The sequence below is a fragment of the Schistocerca cancellata genome, chromosome 4 (assembly GCF_023864275.1).
Source record: "Schistocerca cancellata isolate TAMUIC-IGC-003103 chromosome 4, iqSchCanc2.1, whole genome shotgun sequence".
Taxonomy (NCBI): domain Eukaryota; kingdom Metazoa; phylum Arthropoda; class Insecta; order Orthoptera; family Acrididae; genus Schistocerca; species Schistocerca cancellata.
In genome coordinates this window covers 197,259,039-197,279,440 of record NC_064629.1, presented here as the reverse complement: position 1 = coordinate 197,279,440, position 20,402 = coordinate 197,259,039, and the positions used below count along the sequence as shown (strand labels likewise).

At 44.6% G+C, this 20,402-nt stretch overlaps 2 protein-coding genes across 4 annotated transcripts in view; both read left to right on the top strand.

Annotated features, from left to right (window-relative positions):
* Positions 1-20,402, top strand: part of LOC126183335 (uncharacterized protein K02A2.6-like) — a 242,393-nt gene that overhangs the window by 29,460 nt on the left and 192,531 nt on the right. The gene's annotated exons all lie outside the window — the stretch shown is intronic.
* The window catches only part of LOC126183337 (retinol dehydrogenase 13-like), a 76,633-nt gene continuing 72,282 nt past the window's right edge, over positions 16,052-20,402 (top strand). Inside the window, exon 1 of the mRNA XM_049925202.1 lies at positions 16,052-16,173. The gene's annotated coding sequence lies outside the window, so the exon portion shown is untranslated. The remainder of the gene's footprint in view (positions 16,174-20,402) is intronic.

Below are 20,402 nucleotides of genomic sequence, written 5' to 3'. Positions count from 1 at the left end.
ATTACCACCCTGCCTTCCTCCCCCGCAAACAGGCAGAGGAGGCTAGGCCACCTGACTTTTGCTCCTCGAATTGTGAAAGTTATAATGCCCCATTCACCATGCGGGAACTCGAAACCGCACTTGGCCGATCACGGTCCTCCGCTCCAGGGCCTGATTCTATTCATATTCAGATGCTGAAGAACCTTTCTCCTGCGGGTAAAGGTTTTCTTCTTCGTACATACAATCGCATCTGGATTGAGGGACATGTTCCCGCATGCTGGCGCGAGTCTATTGTTGTCCCGATTCCTAAGCCGGGGAAGGACAAGCACTTGCCTTCCAGTTATCGACCTATCTCACTTACCAGCTGTGTCTGTAAAGTGATGGAGCGAATGGTTAACTCTCGATTGGTTTGGCTGCTTGAGTCTCGACGCCTACTTACAAATGTACAATGTGGATTTCGTAGGCGCCGCTCTGCTGTTGACCATCTGGTTACCTTGTCGACCTTCATTATGAATAACTTCTTGCGGAAGCGCCCGACCGCGGCTGTGTTCTTTGATTTGGAGAAGGCTTACGACACCTGTTGGAGGGCGGGCATTCTCCGCACCATGCATACATGGGGCCTTCGCGGTCGCCTCCCTCTTTTTATTCGTTCCTTTTTAATGGATCGACAGTTCAGGGTCCGTGTGGGTTCTGTCCTGTCCGACACCTTTCGCCAGGAGAATGGGGTGCCACAGGGCTCAGTTTTGAGCGTCGCTCTGTTCGCCATCGCGATCAATCCAATAATGGATTGCCTCCCAGCTGATGTATCAGGCTCCCTTTTTGTGGACGATTTTACCATCTATTGCAGCGCGCAGCGTACACGTGTCCTGGAGCGCTGTCTTCAGCGTTCTCTTGACCGTCTTTACTCCTGGAGTGTCGCCAATGGCTTCCGTTTTTCTGCCGAGAAGACGGTCTGTATTAACTTCTGGCGCTACAAAGAGTTTCTCCCACCGTCCTTACGACTTGGTCCCGTTGCTCTCCCAATCGTGGAGACAACCAAATTTTTAGGCCTTACCTTTGACAGGAAACTTAGCTGGTCTCCACATGTGTCGTATTTGGCCGCCCGTTGTACCCGTTCTTTAAATGTCCTCCGTGTTCTCAGTGGTATGTCGTGGGGAGCGGATCGAACCGTCCTACTTCGTCTATATCGGTCGATCGTCCGCTCCAAGCTGGATTATGGGAGCTTTGTATACTCCTCTGCACGGCCATCCATCTTACGCCGCCTCAACTCCATACAACATCGGGGTTTACGACTTGCGATCGGAGCATTTTATACCAGTCCCGTAGAGAGTCTTCATGCTGACGCTGGCGAATTGCCGCTCACTTACCGGCGCGATATACTGCTTTGTCGGTATGCCTGTCGGCTACTGTCAATGCCCGACCATCCGTCTTATCGTTCCTTTTTTGACGACTCTCTCGACCGTCAATACGGGTTGTATGTCTCTGCCCTGCTACCCCCTGGAGTTCGCTTTCGTCGCCTCCTTCAACACCTTCATTTTTCACTCCCTGCAACCTTTCGAGTGGGCGAGAGCCACACGCCACCTTGGCTCCAGGCTCAGGTCCGCGTTCACCTTGACCTCAGCTCGCTCCCAAAAGAGGTCACCCCTAGTTCGGTCTACCACTCCCGTTTTTTGGAACTTCGTTCGAAGTTCATCACCATGACTTTCATTTATACAGATGGCTCTAAGACCAATGACGGGGTTGGGTGTTCCTTTATAGTCGGGGCACAAAGTTTCCAATACCGGCTCCATGACCATTGTTCGGTCTTCACAGCTGAGCTCTTTGCCCTCTACCAGGCTGTTCTTTACATCTGCCGCCACCGACATTCTGCTTATGTCATCTGCTCAGATTCCCTGAGCGCCATCCAGAGCCTCAGTGATCCGTACCCGGTTCACCCTTTCGTACACCGGATCCAACGCTCCCTTCAGCGGCTGGTGGACGTCGGTCCGCCGGTTAGCTTTATGTGGGTTCCCGGCCATGTCGGTATCCCTGGGAACGAAGCTGCAGATGCCGCGGCCAAGGCTGCGGTCCTCCAGCCTCGGACAGCTTCTTGTTGTGTCCCTTCGTCCGATCTTAGCAGGGTCATTTGTCGGCGCGTTGTGTCGCTGTGGCATGCCGATTGGGCTGCACTTACCGACAACAAGCTTCGGGCCTTAAAACCTCTTCCCGTGGCTTGGACGTCCTCCTCACGCCCTTCTCGGCGGGAGGAGGTCGTTTTAGCAAGGTTAAGGATTGGACACTGCCGGTTCAGCCATCGCCATCTGCTGACGGCTGCGCCGGCGCCGTTCTGCCCATGTGGGCACTTGCTGACGATTAGACACATTTTAATGTCCTGTCCCGATCTTAACCAACTGCGCCTCGATCTTAACCTGCCTATTACTTTCGATGCCGTTTTAGCGGATGACCCACGAGCAGCTGCTCGTGTTCTTTGTTTTATCAATTTGACACACCTTGCTAAGGACATTTGATGAAGTTTTTTAATCCTATGCCTGTCAGTCTGTCTTTTATTGTGTTTTTCCTTTTAGTTGTTGTTGTCAACTTGTGGCTCGCGGTGCATTTTTAGAGTAGTCAGGGCGCTAATGACCATTGAAGTTGTGCGCCCTAAAACCACAAAAAAAAAAAAAAAAAAAAGTTTCGTCAGTATGTACTTCAACGTGATCAAATTGTAAATTTTCACAATCAACATGTGTGGGCTGACGAGAATCCGCACGCAATTGTGCAATCACGTCATCAACACAGATTTTCTGTGAACGTTTGGGCAGGCATTGTTCGTGATGTCTTGATTGGGTCCCATGTTCTTCCACCCAAGCTCAATGGAGCACGTTATCATGATTTCATACGGGATACTCTACCTGTGCTGCTAGAACATGTGCCTTTACAAGTACGACACAACATGTGGTTCATGCACGATGGAGCTCCTGCACATTTCAGTAGAAGTGTTCGTACGCTTCTCAACAACAGATTCGGTGACCGATGGATTGGTAGAGGCGGACCAATTCCATGGCCTCCACGCTCTCCTGACCCCAACCCTCTTGACTTTCATTTATGGGGGCATTTGAAAGCTCTTGTCTACGCAACCCTGGTACCAAATGTAGAGACTCTTCGTGCTCGGATTGTGGACGGCTGTGATACAATACGCCATTCTCCAGGGCCGCATCAGCGCATCAGGGATTCCATGCGACGGAGGGTGGATGCATGTATCCTCGCTAACGGAGGACATTTTGAACATTTCCTGTAACAAAGTGTTTGAAGTCACGCTGGTACGTTCTGTTGCTGTGTATATCCATTCAATGATTAATGTGATTTGAAGAGAAGTAATAAAATGAGCTCTAACACGGAAAGTAAGCGTTTCCGGACCCATGTCCACATAACATATTTTCTTTCTTTGTGTGTGAGGAATGCTTCCTGAAAGTTTGGCCGTACCTTTTTGTAACACCCTGTATAGATGTGAATCTTAATTGGAAAAGTAATTTTGGATCTCCTAAATCGACTAGGTTCAGCAACTTTTGCAATGAGAATAATTGCCAATTTTGAGGACGTAGAAATTAGTAAGCTAACATACTTTGCATACTTCCACTCTCTGATGTCATACGGAATAATATTCTGGGGCAACTCATCACTTAGGCAAAAGGTATTCACTGCTCAAAAGAAAGTAGTTAGAATAATGTGTGGGGTTCATAGTTGCACAACTTGTAGGCATCTGTTTAAAAGGTTAGGAATTCTTACAACTGCTTCACAGTACATTTACTCAGTAATGAAATTTTTTCTCAACAACATGGACCAGTTTAAAATCAACAGCGACATTCATGATAACAATACCAAAAAAAAAAGAAAGACCTGCACCATCCTTTACTTAACCTATCTTTGGCACGGGAAGGGGTAAAATATGCTACTATAAAACTTTTTGATAAATTACCAGATGAAATAAAATGTCTGATAGACAGCAGTAATAGTTTCAAAAACAAATTGAAATCATATCTCCTTGACAAGTCCTTCTATACCATAAATGAATTCTTGAATATGAGTAAATAAATCTGGAGATATAATATATGCATATTGTGCCATTTAAGGGAATGGGATAGATAATAGTAATATTTAGGTATAAGACTACAATGTAAAAAAAAACTTGTTTCCTGTGCGCATTTCTTGTGCATTTGACACGTTCCACGTCATAACGGTTTTTCCGTGCTATTGATCAATGGAACACGTAACTAACTAACTAACTAATTAACTAACTCGCGAACCCTGTCAGCGCCAAAGCAAAGCGAAGGGGAGCTCCTTAAGCAGGGAATTGCAGGGTGATATGGAAGTCCAACATCTCTCATCAGTGACTCAAATGCCCGTAATAACAGGACGTGGGACCGAAGCCATAAAACTTAAGTGTATGGAGCAATAGAAGAAAGTCATTTAGTTGCAGGAGTCTTGTTTCGCACTGTTTCCAACTTCTGGCTGAGTTAACGTTCAAAGAATGAAACACGGCGGCGATTCTGTGGTGATTTGAGCAGTCATATCGTGGTATCCCATGGGCGCCAAGCTTACTCTGCTAGGCAGCATTACTGCCAAGGATTATGTGACCATTTTGGATGATCAGGTCCATTACATGGTACAATTTTTGACCTCAGTGGTGAAGCTGTGTTCAAAGACCCTGGTCACACAGTTCCCATCGCCCAGGACTGGTTTCGTGACAACGAGGATGAATTGTCGCATCTCTCCAAGGCACCACAGTCACGAGATCTCAGTATTATTGAGTTTTATGGTCTAATTTGAAGAGAAGAGTGCATGATCGCTATCCATCTCCATCATCATTACCTAAACTAGCCACTATTTTGCAGGAATAATGGTTCAAAATGGTTCAAATGGCTCTGAGCACTACGGGACTTAACATCTGTGGTAATCAGTCCCCTAGAACTTAGAACTACTTAAACCTAACTAACCTAAGGACATCACACACATCCATGCCCGAGGCAGGATTCGAACCTGCGACCGTAGCGGTCACGCGGTTCCAGACTGAAGCGCCTAGAACCGCACGGCCACACCGGCCGGCAGGAATAATGGTATAAGATTCCCTTGTAAACCATACATGACCTCTATTTATCCATTCTGAGACTACTGGAAGCTGTTTTTGACTCCAAGGGGTTACCTACACCGTTTTAAGCTTGGTACTGTTTTGTGTTCTAACTATTTCCATGTTTTGTTCACTCCTGTACATTTTCTTTAACCGTACGCAATCACCTCTGCTTGCACGAAGCATAAAAGAAGTCATTTCATCGCACTCTGTGAAGATAACAGACGTAGATTAGCTAGTTATCAGTCCGTCTGTTATGCGTTACCGGGAATAGAGATAACGGCCTACAGCGAAGCGATACAATACAGTCGTGGACCTTGACTTTTAAGTTTACGGAGCGAAGGATGTGTGAGTGTAGAAAATGAATTCTGAAACTAGTTAATCGACACTCTAAATTCAGTAGCAATTTCTATATTCTTTAATTTTAAGGTTTCGGGAACAGATTTTCAAGGTTTTTAAAGGAATTTATACATATTCAAAGAGTTTCAGATAAGAAAATTAAATATGAATGTGTATTCTTAACTCTACTGGGAAGGAATAAGAACCATTTCAAGTTGGCAGGTACTGTTACACTACCTTTGAGAATGAACTTATCGCAGATGGAGTCTGTTTTGAATCATAAAAATTTATCTGCGCCTCTGTCACTCGAAAAACATGTAGACGTGCCAGTTTTTCAGTACACAAACGTTTTGAAGAATGAATCAGCATAGTTTGCAAGCTTTTCATAATACTAAACGTGAGTACACAAATACCACATACCATTACATTCTCTCACACTTCCGCGTTCCAAAAAGAGCAGTTTTACAAATCTGTCTGTTGTTCCTCAAATTTCACTAAAATTTTTCCGCGCTGTAAGTACTAAATGACAATTACACAAGTGCCTCACATCACACATGAATCTCATATTATTTTGCCTTTAACAACAGTAATTTAGCCGTTCTCTTGTGAGTAACACCGGAAAACCTACACAGTAAACGCATGAGCCTGGTTTGAAGCCAAAGAAATCTGATTAATTGTAGGTGTAAGTTATTTTTTGCCACACTGAACGAGTATTTTGTTATAAAATTTTATATTCAATAAATAAAATGTTCCATTGTTCGTTCAGAACACGCTAGCTAGAAATTGGTGGACCAATTGTACTTGTATTTCAGGGACAACTAGTGGCACGGTCTTAGTAGCTTCGTCAACTATACTAAAAACTCCACTCGAACAGGCCATGAAGGCCCAACGGTACCGACCGGCCGCCGTGTCATCCTGAACCCATAGGCCTCCCTGGACGCAGATATGGAGGGGCACGTGGTCAGCACAGTGCTCTCCCGGCCGTATGCCAGTTTACGAGACTGTCTTCAACCATACAGTCTAAAAAAAAAAAAATGAGAGACGCACAACGAAGCAATTATCTAAATATCCAAATAGAGCGAATATGGGTAAATTCGACGTTCGTGCACAGGTGGCCACAATTTCGGAAAAACTGGATGATTTATTCGAGAGAAAGTCCTTAACATATGGAGCAAGTCAATAACTCGTCGGTCCATCTCTGGCCCTTGTGCAAGCTGTTATTCAGCTTGGCACTGATTGATAGGGTTGATGGATGTCCTCTAGAGGAATATCGTGCCAAGTCTGTCCAATTGGCGCATTAGATCGTCAAAATCCCGAGCTGGTTGGAAGGCCCTACCAATAACGCTCCAAACGTTCTCAATTGTGGAGAGATCCGGCGACCTTGTTGGTCAAGATAGGGTTTGGTAAGCAAGAAGGCAAGCAGCAGAAACTCTTGCTGTTTGCGGGCGAGCGTTATCTTGCTGAAATGTAGGCCCAGGACTGCTTGCCATGAAAAGCAACAAAACACGGCATAGAGGATCGTCGCAGTGCCGCTAGGGTTTGAGGATGACACACAAAGGGATCCTATTACGAAAAGAAATGGCACCCCAGATCAACACTCCTGGTCGTCGAGCGATATGGCGGACGATAGTCACGTTCGTATCCCACCGTTGTCCAGGATGTCTCCAGACACGTCTTCAGCGTGGAGTCTCATTGACTGTAGCAGAATTTACTTCAGTGATGACCCCGCTCCGAAATGAGCTCCGATGAACAGCGACATTTTGACTACATCACGTATCTAGAATTCTGACAATATTTTTCTCATTGCACGTTACTGAGTTTTATATAACAATAAATTCATCATCACTATTGAGATTTACACTATCTTTCCTACATATATTACTTTCGTGATTTAAGATTTCGCTGACATCCATTTCTGGTTTTCGTCACCTTTCTTCCTGTAAGTGGAATGAATAAGTGAGTATAATTCTGGGACTATATTCTGAGTGATTCTGCTGTTAAGAATCTTGAAATTTATATTTTATTTTTCTTACCTGCAAGGACGTATGTGCTCCATGGCTCTGTGCTGTAAGCCTACTATGTCAATCTGCTCATGGTCCCCACAGGTGAGTTCACTTATCTAAAAACCGCGAACTCTAATAACTAGTAGCGCTTCCTGTCCATAGTGCACTACTAACTTATTGAGGACGTCCCACCGTTTTCCATCTGACAGCGCAGGTCGAGACATCTGCATCCGAGATGAGCCCTCTGTCTTCAGCCCTCCACTTTGCTTCAAGTTAGAGAACTAATTATTGTTGCAGCTTTACCAATGCCGTCAGCTAATGATTTTATGTGATAGGCGGCACTGGTCCCGACACGAGACATGACTTGCTGCCCACTGTATCCGGTGCATACAGTATTGCTAGCCGAACCTTCTCCACATCTGGGACACGACTACCTGGCACACATACCGAGTGCAAGCTACTTATCCTATTTTACTCACATTTCTTGAGAGTGTTCCGTCACCCACCTAACATCTGGACTACTAATAATAAGTAATCCCTCTCTGTCTTAGTGATGGACTCCATCATTTGCCTAACATAGGAACTGTCAATAACGAGCAATACCTCATCCCTGTTGTAGTATCGCAGCCTATCGAAACTGCCGGAGTTGGCGCCTCGAATACTCCCGCGGGCGTCGTTTTCAACATCGCCACCAATGATAAAACTCCAGGCCGCCGATCACCGAAGACCGCCAAGACGGTGTCATAATTATCAGGTACGTAGCCGTCAGTTTTGTAGCAGAGATTACTTGAGTGTCGCTAGATGGTCCCGAACGTTACACCGAGCTGTTGGTACTAATTCTACCGGCAAACATTTACCGTACTTAGACGCACCACCGAGTCTGGTCTCTGCTTATAGCTACGCACAGCTGTCACATGTTGTCAACAGTATAACAGTGCTTCAGCAACAAGCTGAATACAATATACTTTTTTAAATGCACTTGTGTCAACTAAACTTTTGCTTCCCTGTCCAGATTCCTACGGCGACGGATCCCTTTAGTCAGCTTGAAAGCTGTCACTTGCTTCCATTACAAATATATGTCTGAGTGATGCTAAATGTTATTATTTTTATATGAAGAAAAGTATTATCTTCTCAATAACCTTCAAATCGTGAGCTACACCCTTAATTTTTACACATGGAGTAGTGAATTTGCTCATGGCACTTCTGCTGCCTATGCCTGTGGTCACGTTCAGACCGCAGATGAATAATCAAATTAATGACTTTAATAAGAATTAACCTTAAATTTCTGGTATACCCACGTACCACCACAATAAAAGAAAAACAGTGAATAGCTGACGGAATATGAATGAGAACAGTGACGTATTTAATTTTACAAAATAATGACAGATTTTATTGATCCTTTAGTCCTTTTGTAACTACAACTAGGAAACTGACGAACAGAAATCAGAAAATGAATGGTGGTTGACTGACAAAGCACACATTGGGGTGGAAGCTATACAAATTCTCCCTTGAATTAATTCCTTTTACAACGCAATCGAACTTCGTTTGCACGTATCCATTGTGAGGCCCTACTCTGTTCAAATGGAATCAACTACGACCAAGTATATCACAAACTGTGGTTCACCTGAGAACAGAGAGCTGTGAATACCATTTAACAACCCTACGCTGGTGCAGCAGTATTTTACCCTTTACCTTGATACAGGCGGCAGCAGAAAACGGTGCACTGTGGGCGAGGAGCGTTGCACTGCGGCAGCTGTAGTGCTCTGACCCGTCCACGAAAATTTGCAAACCCCCCGGTCTGGCGTTCCGGTTATCAGAACGCGGAAACTTCCCTGTAGCCCTGCTGTACCGGCAGATTTCAGTGTGAGGCGCACCCGTTTGCTGGTCTGACCAAACAAATTTGACTCAAAGGCACGACGGTTCGTGCTGGAATTGTCTTGCGTCAGACGATCGACTCAGTACGAACAAATTAACTCTGTGACACCCCGGACGGCAATTAAAGCATGATAACGTGAGTTGTATAGTTAGTTCTTGCGATTTTAAGCCGTTTTTATGCAGTGCTATGCATATAGTTGTGTAATTAGGACTGAACTTTGTGATTAATTATATAATTAGGATGGATATTTGGGTCAGTTTCCCGAATGTGCACTTAAGCTTTCCATCCAGTAGAATCAGGGTTTCGAGTGGACACCGACACGGTAGCTCAGCGTGTTCCGTCAGAGGCTTAGCTGCCCTCTGTAATAAAAAAACTGAGTTAATCGAACAACAACGAACTTAAACGGATGTCTTACGACGTCCGCCCCGAGCAGATTCAACGAACAAAAGCGAACAAAATGAGATTAAAAAAAAAGTGGTTGATAAGTTTTACTTGCACTGTGTGTTTGTGCATTGTATTAATTTCGGATGATTAAGCGTTGTGAGCGTGTTTGCATGTATTATTTTAGTGATGTGCATGGTGTGTACTGGATTATTTTGGTTGGTTTGTTTGAGGGATGAGACCGGACAGTGAGGTCATCGGTATCATCAGATTAGGGAAGGACGGGGAAGGAAGTCGGTCGTGTCCATTCAAAGGAACCATCCCGGCATTTGCCTGGAGCGATTTAGGGAAATCACGAAAAATCTAAGTCAGGATGGGGCCGAACGTGGGATTGAACCGTCGTCCTCCCGAATGCGCGTGTAGTGTGCTAGCCACTGCGCTACCTCGTAATTTACGAGTTGTTTGCGTCTCTGCACATCAGCGTAATGAATTATTTAGGAGTACTTCCGAGATCTGTAAACTGTATATTGTGACTCCAAGCACGTTAGGGTGAGTGTTTTGCATCAGAGTAATAAATACATTAGGTGAAATCCGTAGCTAAATAAATTGTCCAGAAAATAGTTCAAATGGCTCTGAGCACTATGGGACTTAACATCTATGGTCATCAGTCCCCTAGAACTTAGAACTACTTAAACCTAACTAACCTAAGGACAGCACACAACTCCAGAAAATAAATAAAGTACACTCCTCCCTCTCTCCAGCAGCACAGAACATGCTGATTCGTTTTTCACACCAATTTTCCATCCCTCCAGCCTCCAGACCGCCGGCAGGGTGAGTGTTTTGTATCAGCGTAAAAAACTAGGTGACATATGTCCCTCGATGTATGTAGGAAATGCGGTTGGATGACCCTGAAAAGTAGTTGAAACAAGGCAGTTGAAACCGTAGCGAACCCCTTTTCCTACCTATGTAAAGCTTTGTGGGACTTAGGCCTCAAGTAAGGCTGGCCCAGGCGGACGTGAGTTTTCTAAGAGAAAGTGAGAATGTTTATGTTCGGCTGACGTCAGAGGGTGTGAAAGTAGGCTAGTCGGCTGTAGATCGTATTATCAGAGCGCGACACACATACAGCCTGACGACAACGTGACATATCGTGAAGCGCAGCCTCTTGTGGCGGTAACGCAACACCAATGCCGTAGGTAGATAATAAATTTAAACAAATTTAAAGAAACTTAAAACAAATTTAAAGAAATTTAAACATATTTAAAAAAATTTAAACAAATTTATAGAAATTTAAAGAATTTTATAGAAATTATTTTCGAATTAAATGAGTAGGCTCTAGTGTGGGCAACACCAGACCAATTCCCCTCAGCAAAATTTTCCAAGAGGATTGCTAACAAAATGGATAGTGGTACTGCTTGTAATTGTTTAAATAAAGACTTACGTCCAGTTCCTAGGAAGAGGTGAGTTAGGTTAGTGGAGGTGCCCAGCTGCCCTTTCTTTCATGCCGTTTTTTAGGTTAGTAGAGGTAGCCCAATTGACCTATCTTTCCACCACAATTCAAACTTCTAGCGAGTTCGTAGTACGAGGTGACTTAGGTTAGTAGAGATAGTCCAATTGACCTATCTACCCGCCATTTTGAATGACGTCAATCACGTCATCAGCTGACGTCACGTATCGTCGCATACTTGCGTCACGGCCGCCATATTGGATTTGAGGTGACGCCAGCCTTGAGGCGACGCCAGCCCTTGGGGTGACCTACTTGGGGCGACGCCGGCCTTGTCCCACAACTATTAGACATCGTAAGAGAGCAGAATGGGGCGCTCCGAGGAACTCATGGACTTCGAATGTGGTCACGTGATTGGGTGTCACTTGTGTCATGCGTCTGTACGCGAGATTTCCACACTCCTAAACATCCCTAGGTCCACTGTTTCCGATGTGATAGTGAAGTGGAAACGTTAAGGAACACGTACAGCACAAAAGCGTGTAGGCCGACATCGTCTGTTGACTGACAGAGACCGCCGACAGTTGAAGAGGGTCGTAATGCGTAATAGGCATCCAGACCATCACACAGGAATTCCGAACTGCATCAGGATCCACTGCAAGTACTATGACAGTCAGGCGGAAGGTGAGAAAACTTGGATTTCATGGTCGATCTGCTGCTCATAAGCCACCCATCACGACGGTAAATGCCAAACGACGGCTCGCTTGGTATAAGGAGCGTAAACATTGCACGATTGAACAGTGGAAAAACGTTGTGTGGAGTGACGAATCACGGTACACAATGTGACGATCCGATGGCAGGGTGTGGCTATGGCGAATGCCCGGTGAACGTCATCTGCCACCGTGTGTAGTGCCAACAGTAAAATTCGGAGGCGGTGGTGTTATGCTGTGGCCGTGTTTTTCATTGACAGGGCTTGCACCGCTTGTTGTTTTGCGTGGCACTATCACAGCACAGGCCTACATTGATGTTTTAAGCACATTCTTGTTTCCCACTGCTGGAGAGCAATTCGAGGATGACGACTGCATCTATCAACACTATCGAGCACCTGTTCATAATGCACGGCCTGTGGCGGAGTGGTTACACGATAATAACATCCCTGTAATGAAGTGGTCTGCATAGAGTCCTGACCTGAATCCTAAAGAACACCTTTGGGACGTTTTGGAACGCCGACTTCGTGCCAGGCCTCACCGACCGACATCGATACCTCTCCTCAATGCAGCACTCCGTGAAGAATGGGCTGCCATTCCCCAAGAAACCTTACAGCACCTGATTGAACGTATGCCTGCGAGAGTGCAAGCTGTCATGAAGGCTAAGGATGGGCCAACACCATACTTAATTCCAGCATTACCGATGGGGTGCGCCACGAACAGGAGTCCGGATGCTTTTGATCACATAGTGTATGTGACTGGAATTAATAGAGCAAACGAAAACAAAATAAGTGGACCAAAGAATAAATTGGAGGGGAAGCTGTTATTTTACAACGGAAATGAAATGTAGGTGTGACATAAGGAAATGCTGAAGTGACGACATAATTGAAGGAAGGCGTATGACATGCAGGAATATCATAGAAGCCTATAGCTTGTGATAAAATTTCATAATCGAGTATCGAAGTACAATCGATCGTGAAGCCTAACAAAGAAAGTAACCAAAAATTTATATCAAGTGAATTAATTTGGCTAATTTGGATTACATATGAACAAAGGAAGCTGTTGCGTAATGTTCAAATTCAATGTAATGACTGATTGTAAAAGTAATATCAGCAAAACACAACAGCTGAATTAATTTTACAAGCATATGAATCAGAATTTTAAATCCTCAATTACTTCACCAAATATTACAGAGTCTCAAAGCCTAAGAGTATTTCTGGATTCAGCACAAAAATTACTACAACATGGTACAAAAATTACTACAACATGGTACATCTTATACACAAATTCTCAGTCCTTTTAAGTTTCGTAAATTACACTTTTTTTTTTTTTTTTTTTTTTTTTTTTTTTTTTTTTTTTTTTTTTTTTTTTTTTTTTTTTTTTTTTTACAGAGATGGTAGACAGGTTCGAGGATATAATCGTGGCCGCAAGTGCACTACTGGTCATTAAAATTACTACACCACGAAGATGATGTGCTACAGACGCGTAATTTAACCGACAGGAAGAAGATGCCGTAATATGCAAATGATTAGATTTTCAGAGCATTCACACGAGGTTGGCGCCAGTGGCGACACTCACAACGTGCTGACATGAGGAAAGTTTCCAACCGATTTCTCATACACAAATAGCAGTTGACCGGCGTTGCCTGGTGAAACGTTGTTGTGATGCCTCGTGTAAGGAGGAGAAATGCGTACCATCAGGTTTCCGACTTTGATATAGGTCGGATTGTAGCCTATTGCGATTGCGGTTTATCGTATCGCGACATTGCTGCTCGCATTGGTCGAGATCCAATGACTGTTAGCAGAATATGGAATTGGTGGGTTCAGGAGGATAATACGGAATGCCGTGCTGGATCCCAACGGCCTCGTATCACTGGCAGTCGAGATGACAGGCATCTTATCCGCATGGCTGTAACGGATCGTGCAGCCACTTCTCGATCCCTGAGTCAACAGATGGGGACGTTTGCAAGACAACAACCATCTGCACTAACAGTTCGACGACGTTTGCAGCAGCATGGACTATCAGCTCGGAGACCATGGCTGCGGTTACCCTTGACGCTGCATCACAGACAGGAGCGCCGGCGATGGTGTACTCAACGACGAACCTGGGAGCACGAATGGCAAAACGTCATTTCTTGGGATGAATCGAGGTTCTGTTTACAGCATCATGATGGTCGCATCCGTGTTTGGCGACAGTGCGGTGAACGCACATTGGAAGCGTGTATTCGTCATCGCCATACTCGCGTATCACCCGGCGTGATGGTATGGGGTGCCATTGGTTACACGTCTCAGTCACCTCTTGCTCGCATTGACGGCACTTTGAACAGTGGACGTTACATTTCAGATGTGTTACGACCCGTGGCTCTACCTTTCATTCGATCCCTGCGAAACCCTACATTTCAGCAGCATAATGCACTACCGCATGTTGCAGGTCCTGTATGGGCCTTTCTGGATACAGAAAATGTTCGACTGCTGCCCTGGCCAGCACATTCTCCAAATCTCTCACCAATTTAAAACGTCTGGTCAATGGTGGCCGAGCAACTGGCTCGTCGCCATACGCCAGTCACTACTCTTGATGAAATGTGGTATCGTGTTGAAGCTGCATGGGCAGCTGTACCTGTACACGCCATCCAAGCTGTGTTGACTCAATGCCCAGGCGTATCAAGGCCGTTATTACGGCCAGAGGTGGTTGTTCTGGGTACTGATTTCTCAGGATCTATGCACCCAAATTGCGTGAAAATGTAATCACATGTCAGTTCTAGTATAATATATTTGTCCAATGAATACCCGTTTATCACCTGCATTTCTTCTTGGTGTAGCAATTTTAATGGCCAGTAGTGTATTATTGCTGCAACTGTAATTATAAGTCAGTCCAAACGAATTTAATGTGCAACAGAAAAACTCTTTTAAGTTAATATTAATGAAAATAAAGCTAGTCTTCAGATACCTTAATTCTACTTATTAAGAACATTTTTATACGTCGCTTTTGTGACATACATCCCTGAAACTGGTGGAGAGAGGTATGTCCATAAATAAATTTTGGATAGACGATAAGCTTCACTAGGGGGTGAGTTGATGTTGTGGTAGGTCACGTAGACCTGCAATACTTTTAATTTTTGTGAATTCCATTCAAACGTAGTTTAGCAACAGAGCATAAATAAGTCTGATGTTAGTCACTGGTGACTTCTAAGAGTTCTTTACGGCATAAATTCCAAGTTCTAAAGCCATCGTTTATTTACCAATACCTGAAATGCAGTTACAAAATCTGACAGTTTAATGGAGCTTCAGTGCTAGAGAGCTCGATTCAACTACAGCCATCAAATGAATCATATTACGTTGATTAAACCAACAAGTTGCATTTTTGGAATACTGGTACTGTATTAAATGGGGCTCAGACAATTTTTATCGACCCCCAAGCATAGATAACGCCACAACCAGAAGACCGCTATGCAAGTCTGGAGGAAGCCTTTATCCAGTATTCTATAGCAAATGGGCGATGAACGGTGATGAAAAAAATTTGTTGACTCCTTAATAATTTCGCTACAGATATGTTCATGCCAAACTAATAATTTTCAGAGCTATTACTAGCGAGAGAATTACATAATGGTTATATTAGGTAAATGCAGATAAATTCTTGTGGTCATGGGTACGTAGTTCATTGTGTTATGACCACTCTGACGACCACTGGTTATGTGAAGTTTCGCAAGAAGATCCCACCGAGCTGAGGAAGAACTTGTCGCATATATTAAGGGTACAAGGAATTCCATTCTGTCTGGAAACAAAGTGCACAGTCCAAGAAACGAAGCTGTGTTCCTCAAAAGTATGTCAGTTCTCCTAATGTGTCCCAGTGTATATCGCACAGTGGCCCTGATAATATCGTAACAGAAACTGGGACTCTTACGTAGGTAAAAAAAAAAAAAAGAAAACGCCATTTTTCCCACGCCCACTAAGAAAATGGAATACCACATAAAGCGTCTGATATTGATACTACGTAAGCTTCACCATACACTGTAAAGTGGTTTACATAGTATACGTACTGACATTCCTCCTGGCATTGATAACGACAAAGTCCATACATTCTCGGGCAAAAGCTAAACTCAACTGATAGCAGATTAAGAACAATGAGTTGCGAAAATTTTGATAATTATGTGGTCACGAGAGCAGAAGATAACGGCCGCTGCGTCTAAAGTGCGAATTGTCGTGAATCGTTCCGCAGTCTCTCTTAGGCATCTGAGTCACACCTGCTGGTTACTCGGGTTGTGGAACCGTACGCCTGACAACCAGCGCTCCCTCCAGGAAAGTGATTCAGAATACGAAGTCAGCAAACGGACCACAAGATAAATACGTGTAAGTATTAAAAGCTTTCCTTCGATAATACTGATTACTAATGCTTCGTCAGGGAGCCAGCTCCATTTCCCACCTATCTGTCCACTTCCAGGATGGAGCATTCACTGCATAGATTAGGTATATATTCATTCTGGTATCTATTCATTCTGCTCCCACTCTTATGAAGAGTGTTTAAAGAGAAAACAGAAGTATTTTAAGAGATTCTAGCACATCTGAAGGGAAGCTATGGGGAAATCTCTATGGACATCCTCAGCAATTCAAGCGGTGAAGAAGATGAAATCATGAAATCGTCACAGGAAGTGTTTTTTTGGCAATTTCCCATTACATAACATATTAAAATTGCCATCACTAGCTTCAATGAAATGTGCAGTTTTGTAGACAAATGCCCTATAACTAATCGGAGTTGCGCCCCAGAATATTATTTAACAAGTAAATAAGCGTTTGAAAGATGACAAAAATCTCTTCACCTGTTTACTTCTGGTGAGTGCAAACTTTGATCCTACGTGTCATAAATACACTGCTTGACAAATAAGAATGGCACCTAAGAGACATGGTAGGACATTAGCGTAACTTCGTACACGTACACAGCAGCGGCGGGTTTGTAAATGATTGGTGTTGCAGGTCTGTGTGACAGGTAGCACGACATTAGAGTGCATTAGTTTTGTTCGTGTTTAGTGCAGTTACACATCTGGTAGAGTATACCCTGAAGTGACAAAAGTCATGGGATAGCGATATGCACATATACAGATGACGGTAGTACCGCGTACACAATGTATAAAAGGACAGTGCATTTGCGGTGCCGTCATTTGAACTCAGGTGATTCATCTGAAAAAGTTTCCAACGTCATTGTAGCTGCATGACGGGAACTAACCAACTTTGGACGCAAAGTGGTACTTGGAACTAGACGCATGGAACATTCCATTTCGGAAATCGTTAGGGAATTCAGTATTCTGAGATCCACAGGGTCAAGAATTAGTCGAGAATACCGAATTTCAGGAATTGTCTCTCACTACGGACAGCGCTGTGTCCGACGGCCTTCGGGAGGACGACGGTTCAATCCCGTCTCCAGCCATCCTGATTTAGGTTTTCCGTGATTTCCCTAAATCGTTTCAGGCAAATGCCGGGATGGTTCCTTTGAAAGGGCACGGCCGATTTCCTTCCCAATCCTTCCCTAACCCGAGCTTGCGCTCCGTCTCTAATGACCTCGTTGTCGACGGGACGTTAAACACTAAACTAACCTAACCTAATCCGACGGCCTTCACTTATTGACAAAAAGCAGCGGTGTCTGCGTAGAGTTGTCAGTGCTAGCAGACAAGCAACAATGCGTGAAATAACTACAGAAATCATGTGATCCTACGACGAACGTATCCGTTATGACAGCGCGGCGAAATTTGGCGTTAATGGGCTACGGCAGCAGACGACCGACCCGACTGTTTGCTAATAGTACAATATCGCGTGCAGCGTCTGTTCTGGGCTCGTGACCATATCGGTTGAACCCTCGACGACTGGAAAACCGTGACCTGATCAGATGGGTCCCGATTTCAGATGGTAAGACTGGATGGTAGGGTTCGAGTGTAGTGCAGATCCCATGAAGCCATGGACGGAAGTTGTTAACAAAGCACTGTGCAAACTGGTGGTGGCTCCATAATGGTGTGGGCTGTGTTGACATAGAATGGACTGGGTCCTCTGGTCCAACTGAACCTATCATTGACTGGAAATGGCTATGTTCGGCTATTTGGAGACCATTTGCAGCCATTCATGGACTTCATGTTCCCAAACAACGATGGAATTTTTATGGATGACAACGAGCCATGTCAGCGGGCGTAATTGGTTCAAATGGCTCTGAGCACTATGAGACTTAACATCTGTGGTCATCAGTCCCCTAGAACTTAGAACTACTTAAACCTAACTAACCTAAGGACATCACACACATCCGTGCCCGAGGCAGGATTCGAACCTGCGACCGTAGCAGTCGCGCGGTTCCGGACTGAGCGCCTAGAACCGCTAGACCACCGCGGCCGGGCGGGCGTAATTGTTCGCTATTGGTCTGAAGAACATTTTGGACAGTTTGAGTAGATGATTTAAACACCGAGATCACCCGACATGAATCCTATCGAACATTAAAGGGACAAAACAGAGAGGTCAGTTCGTGCACAAAATCCTGCACAGGCAACACTTTCGCAACTATGAACGGCCATGGAGGCACCATGGCTTAATGTTTCTTCTGGGGATTTCCAACGACTTGTTGAGTCCATGCCACGTCGCGTTGCTGCACTAGACCGAGACCGAGTGGGGTAGCACAGCTGTTAGCACACTGGACTCACGTTCGGAAGTACAACAGTTCAAACCAGCGTTGGACCATCTTGATTTATGTTCCACATCATTTCCCTAAATCGCTTAAGGCAAATGCTGGCATAGTTCCTTAGAAAAGGCAAGGTCGGTTTTCTTCTCCATCCTTTCGAAATCTAAGCTTGTGCTCCGTCTCTGTTCACCTCATTGTCGATGGGACGTTAAATACTAGTCTCCTCCTCCTCCTCTTTCCGTACTATGCAGAACAAAATATATCCAACACGATATTAGGAGGTGTCCCATATCTTTTGTTACCTCAGTGTATAATGGCCGTGAAGAACGCCAGATGTCGAGTGATCACTCCGTAAGACACGGAGATGCCGTGACAACATTATCAGTACATGACACAAAACTTACTGGCAGATTAAAACTGTGTGCCGTAGCGACACTTGAAATTGGGACCTTTGCCTTTCGCGGACATGAGTCGTGCTTGGGTAGAGCATTTGCCCGCGAAAGGCGAAGGTTCCGAGTTCGAGTCTCGGTTCGGCACACAGTTTTAATCTGCCAGGTAGTTTCATATCAGTGCACACTCCGCTGCAGAGTGAAAATTTCATTCAGTTCAAATAGCTCTAACAAGGGAACCTCCCCATCGCACCCCCCTCAGATTTAGTTATAAATTGACATAGTGGATAGGCCTTGAAAAACTGAACACAGATCAATCGAGAAAACAGGAAGAAGTTGTGTGGAACTATGAAAAAATAAGCAAAATATACCAACTGAGTAGTCCATGCGCATCGTAGGCAACATCAAGGACAAAGTCAGCTGAGGAGCACCGTGGTCCCTTGGTTAGAGTGAGCAGCTGCGCAACGAGAGGTCCTAGGTTCGAGTCTTCCCTCGAGTGAAAATTTTACTTTCTTTATTTTAGCAAAGTTACGATCTGTCCGTTCATTCATTGACGTCTCTGTTCATGTAATAAGTTCAGTGTCTGTGTTTTGCGACCGCACCGCAAAACCGTGCGATTAGTAGACGAAAGGACGTGCCTCTCCAATAGGAACAGAAAACATTTGATCGTAAGGTCATAGGTCAACCGATTCCTCCACAGGAAAACACGTCTGATATATTCTATACGACACTGGTGACGGCATGTGCGTCACATGACAGGAATATGTTGTCGACCCAACTAACTTGCACACTAGGCGAATGGGTAGAAAGATTCTTCTACCTTGCCCGATTTAGGTTTTCTTGTGGATGTGATAATCACTCCCAAAAAAGTGATGAAAACACAAGAGTTTTTCACATAAATTGCAACAAATGAATGCAACAGTTTCACAGTCGCACAGTTTTCCCTATGCTCTGTCAAAAACCGAGCGAGGTGGCGCATTGGTTAGACACTGGACTCGCATTCGGGAGGACGACGGTTCAATCCCGCGTCCGGCCATCCTGATTTAGGTTTTCCGTGATTTCCCTAAATCACTCCAGGCCAATGCCGGGATGGTTCCTCTGAAAGGGCACGGCCGACTTCCTTCCCCATCCTACCCTAATCCGGTGAGACCGATGACCACGCTGACTGGTCTCCTTCCCCAAACCAACCAACCAACTCTGTAAAAAAACATATGTTTTTTACGTTTTCAAATGTTTCCGTGTGTAGACCGTCAAATCCTGCATTTCGTCCAAGCAAATCTGAACATGTCCTGGAATTTTGGAGAGCGAAGTTGATTATGTGTGAGTGCCTGAACTTTGATAATTGTCTGAAAATAAAAAATTAAACTTTTCATTTGAGAGAAGACTTGAACCAAGGACCTCTGGTTTTGTAGTTGCTCAAGCTAACCACGGAACCACGGCGCTCGTACGCTCATACTCTCCTTGATGTTGCCTAGATTGCACATGGACTACTCAGTTTGTATATTTTGCTTATTTTTTTCATAGTTCCACACAACTTC